This window comes from Lygodium microphyllum, chromosome 5 (genome assembly GCF_053477565.2).
Source record: "Lygodium microphyllum isolate KBCC chromosome 5, Lygodium_microphyllum_v1.1.10, whole genome shotgun sequence".
Classification (NCBI taxonomy): Eukaryota; Viridiplantae; Streptophyta; class Polypodiopsida; order Schizaeales; family Lygodiaceae; genus Lygodium; species Lygodium microphyllum.
Window position 1 is genome coordinate 172,281,914 of NC_141139.1, and position 5,543 is coordinate 172,287,456.

A 5,543-nucleotide genomic window follows, 5' to 3' on the forward strand; every position below is an offset into this window, starting at 1 on the left:
GGATGGAAACCGTAAGAGCAGTCATTGCTATGGCTGCATCAAAGGGATGGTCTTTACATCAGATGGATGTAAAGAATGCCTTCTTGCATGGTGATTTGCAAGAAGAGGTCTATATGGAGCAGCCACCAGGTTATGTGCATGCTGTTCATCCTGAGTTTGTTTGCAGGTTGAAGAAAGCTTTGTATGGCTTGAAGCAAGCACCTAGAGCATGGTCTGACAAGATAGGACAGTATCTTGTCACTATTGGCTTTCAGATTTCCAAGGCAGATTTCTCACTTTATGTGAGAAAAACAGAGAAAGGTATTATGCTACTTGTCATTTATGTTGATGATTTGATTATGACAGGTGACAGTGATGAAGATATCCTTCATGTGAAAATGCTATTGAAGCAGAAGTTTGAGATGAAGGATTTGGAAGAGCTGCGTTATTTCTTGGGCATTGAGGTGATTAGATCACCAAGTGGGATACAGCTCTTGCAGAGGCAGTATGGATTGGACATGCTGTCCAAATATGGGATGACAGGCTGTAAGCCTATTTCAGTTCCTTTGGAGCAGAATGTGAAGCTGAGCACAGATGTAGGTGAGCTTTTGGAAGACCCTACTATGTACAGACGCATAGTAGGAAGTTTGATTTATATGACTATTACCAGGCCAGATTTGAGCTATGTTGTTGGATTGGTAAGTCAGTTTATGCAGGCTCCAAGGAAACCGCATTTGGATGCGGCTAGACGCATACTCAGGTATGTGAAGTCCACATTGCAGTATGGACTATTTTATGAGACTAGGGTTCAGATACAGTTGCATGGATACACTGATGCTGATTGGGCTTGTAGTATTTCTGATAGACGATCTACCAGTGGATATGTGTTCTCTTTTGGGAGTGCTGCAGTCACTTGGAGCAGCAAGAAACATCCTACAGTTGCCTTGTCGAGCACAGAGGCTGAGTACAGGGGTGCAACAATGGCTGCATGTGAGGTAGCTTGGTTGCATAAGCTACTTTATGATATGCATTAGTCTACAGATGGGCCAGTTGTCATTTATTGTGACAACATGAGTAGTATACACTTGGCAAATAACCCAGTCTATCATGCTAGAACAAAGCACATTGAGGTGCATTATCACTATGTGCGAGAGAGGGTTTTACTAGGTCTTATTGATCTAGTTTATGTCAGCACAGAGGATCAGGTAGCTGACATATTCACGAAGGCATTGGGCGCAGAGAAGCTGCGCAAGTTCAGAGACCTGCTTGGTGTACAGGAATTGGGATTGAGCTCGAGGGGGAGTGTTGAGATATCGAGCTCCACTTGTGATACGCCAGGGTGACCGTTGTGTATTTATGTCACCGACTTGTCAGTTGCAGACGCGGTTGGTACACCGCCCATGAATAATAGCTACATGATAGCTATCCTTATCTACTCTAGTTCGTGGCTCAGTTAGTATGCCACCTTAGTTAGTTGAGTTTGGTTTGAGACCCATATATAGGGTTCTTCTATTTCTTTGTACTAGAGTTCTTTTTGGCTTACACAACTAAGAAGAGAAAAACTGTTTTCAGCCTCCACCCTTGTGTGTATTCCCCCATTGTGCAAGCAAGAAAGCTACAAGTGAGACTCCTTCCTTCTCTCCCACAATCTTGACAATAATAAGTAATGAGTCAGTGGCCATGTGAGAGTCATAATGACCACCGACGTGCTAAGTGTAGACATGTGGACCCATCTAACCAGGCGGTCCATCATCAATATCCGCATGTGTTAAGCTTGTCATCTCAACACTCCCCCTCAAGCTCAACTACATCTCTGCAACTCCAAGTAAGCTTCGAAACTTTTGAATCTTCTCTGTACCCAATGTCTTCATGAAGATGTTAGCTATCTGATCATGTGTGCTGACATACACCAAGTCAATCTCACTTGCTAGTACCTTCTCTCTCACAAAGTGATAGTGTACCTCAATATGTTTTGTCCTGGCATGGAACACAGGGTTCCTAGCCAACTGTATACTGCTCATGCTGTCACAATAAATGACAACTGGACCTTCCACCTACACATCCAAATCAGCAATTAACTTTTGTAGCCATACTACCTCACATGATGCAACAGCAGCACCTCTATACTTAGCCTCTGTACTCGACAAAACAACTGTAGATTGCTTTTTGCTGCTCCAAGCAACTACTGTACTACCAAGAGAGAACATGTATCCACTGGTAAATCTTCTATCAGACATACTACCAGCCCAATCTGCATCTATGTATCCAAACACATGTACATCTGTACCTGCCTCATAGAAAAGTCCATAATGTAATGTGGACTTCACATATCTCAATATGTGTCTGACTGCATCCAAATGTGGCTTTCTAGGTACTTGCATAACTGACTCACAAGACCAACATCATAGCTCAAGTCTTGCCTTGTAATGGTCATGTAGATCAAACTCCCCACTATCCTCCTGAACATAGTAGGGTCTTCTATCTCATCCCCAACATCAGCACTCAACTTTGCATTCTGCTCCAACGGGACTGAAAGTGGTTTGCATGATGTCATACCATACTTGGACAACATATCCAAGCCATACTGTCTTTGGGACAGCCATATACCATCATCACATCTGATCACCTCAATGCCAAGGAAGTACCTTAGCTCACCTAAATCCTTCATCTCAAACTTCTTCTTCAAAAAATCCTTGACTTCAGCAATCCCACTATCACTATCACCTGTAATAATCAAGTCATCCACATAGATGACTATGATAACCAAACCTGCATCTCCCTTTCTCACATAAAGTGAGTGATCAACATCAAAAACATAAAAGCCAATATTGACAAGATACTCTCTGATCTTGTCAGACCATAATCTAGGTGCTTGCTTGAGCCCATAGAGCGCCTTCTTCAACCTGTACACATACGTGGGATGCTCTAAATCTTCATAACCTGCTAGTTGATCCATATACACTTCTTCCTGCAAATCACCATGCAAAAAGGCATTCTTCACATCCATTTGCTACAACCTCCAACCTTTGGCTATTGCCAAAGAAATCACACATCTGACAGTTGCCATCCTAGCAACTGGACTGAAGGTTTCTTCATAATCTATGCCATATGTCTAGGCATAGCCTTTTACAACCAGCCTAGCTTTGTACCTACTAATAGAACCAACTACATTGTGCTTAATCTTATAAACCCACTTACATCCAATAGCTTTCTTTCCCTTCGGCAATGATACTAGATCCCAAGTCTTATTGTCCTCTAATGCAGCCATCTCCTCATCCATTGTTGCATCCCAATGAGCATGACCAACAGCCTCCTCAAAACATGTGGGGTCAACATGTTCAGATTCAAAGAGGCAGATAGATGACAGACAGAGTGAAGCAACTAGCTTCCTCTCTCACACTCTATTATTTATACCACACTCAATAGTGAAAGATACAACCTACGGTCATAAGACCATTCACACCAAAGGCACCGACTTATTTAATGTATCTAACTACTATGGCTAGACTAGCTGTGTCCAGCTCATGTCGGTCAACACACACTAAATGAGCTTGATATTCTAACACTCCCCCTCAAGCTCAAGACAGCATATGTACTCCAAGTAGCTGTCTAAAACCACAGAACTTATCTTTACCCAGAGACTTGGTAAAGATATCCGCTACCTGCTCATCAGTCCTCACATGCATAAGATCAACCTTTCCTACAAGGACCATCTCACGAATAAAGTGGTAGTGTACCTCTATGTGTTTTGTCCTAGCATGGTAAACTGGATTCATGGCCAGGAGTACACTACTCAGATTATCACATAACAGTTTCACTGGAGCATCAACCTGAATATCCAAGTCAGCCATAAGCTTGAGCAGCCAAGCAATCTCACATGCTGCCAATGCAGCCCCCCTGTACTCTGCCTCAGTACTAGATAAAGCAACCGTAGGCTGCTTCTTACTGCTCCAACTGATCATGCCGCTACCAAAGCCAAAGGCATAGCCACTCGTAGATCATCTGTCAGTTGAGTATCCTGCCCAATCTGCATCTGTGTATCCAATCAGTATCAAGGGCTTATCTCTGACATAGAACAGCCCATAGTCTACAGTGGACTTAACATACCTCATGATGCGTCTAACTGCATCCAAGTGCGGCTTTCTCGGCTTTTGCATAAACTGGCTTATCAGCCCTACTGCATAGCTCAAGTCAGGCCTAGTGATGGTCAAGTAAATCAGACTGCCGACCATCTGCCTGTACATAGTCACATCTTCTACTTCAGCCCCAGTGTTCATGTCTAGCTTTACATTCTGGTCCAGAGGTGTATCCAGTGGTTTGCATTCAGCCATGCCATACTTCTTAAGCATTTCCATGGCATAGTGCTTCTGCATCAGCCATAAGCCATTTTCAGCTGGTACGACCTCAATACCCAAGAAATATTTCAGATCTCCCAGATCTTTCATGTCAAATTCAGATTTCAGCATCTTCATAGCATGCTGAATTCCCATGTCATCATTTCCAGTGATTATCAAGTCATCAACATATATGACCAGCACTACCAAGCCACTGTCAGTCTTCTTTGTAAACAGGCTGTGATCAGCCCTGCCAACAACAAATCCAAGACTCTGCAAGTAACTGCTGATCCTAGCATGCCAGGCTCTCGGAGCCTGCTTCAGCCCATACAGTGCCTTTTTCAGCCTGCACACATAATGCTGAAAATCAGGGTGCTCATACCCTTCCGGCTGAACCATGTATACATCCTCTGTTAAATCACCATTGAGGAATGCATTCTTAACATCCATCTGCTGCAATTTCCAGCCTTTTGCAGCAGCCAAGGCAATAACAGTTCGTATGGTTGCCATTTTTGCAACCGGGCTGAATGTTTCATCATAATCCAAGCCATACTGCTGAGCATATCCTTTAGCGACCAGCCTTGCTTTGTACCTTTCTACACTGCCATCAGACTTACATTTGATTTTATACACCCATTTGCAGCCAACAGGCTTTTTCCCTTCAGGCAGTGGTAGCAAATCCCAAGTCTGATTTTCAGCCAAGGCTTTCATCTCTTCGTCCATAGCCATACACCAGTTTTCATCCTTTGCAGCTTCGGCATAAGTACCTGGTTCTTTGATCTCCATCACTTTTGTCATGTATGCATAATGCTTTGCAGAATAACCAGAGTACGTCAACCTGTCAACAGGGTATCTGACCCTCTGCGATCATCTAGGCTGTGGTGCACTACTCGATTCACCTCTCTCATGAGGCGGAATGTACCTGTTCTGCCTCGTGCCAGGCGTATAGACAGTCGGAATACCAAGTTCGCTGTCTAAAGTATCACTAGACTCATAGCCCGAAGTCATTCTGCCAGGTGTCATCATACCATCCTCACTAACTTTCTCTTTTCCTTTGCTGTCCAAGACATCATGTCTCCCCCTCACTGACATACCCGTGTCAGTGGACGGTGAGCTCCTCAATCTCCCTGTCCATGGGGATACTGTCTGACTGATAGGGCCTGTCATAGCAGTGCTCTGCTGCATATCAACTGTAGAGACATGAGTGGAAGACAGATCGGATAGCACTGC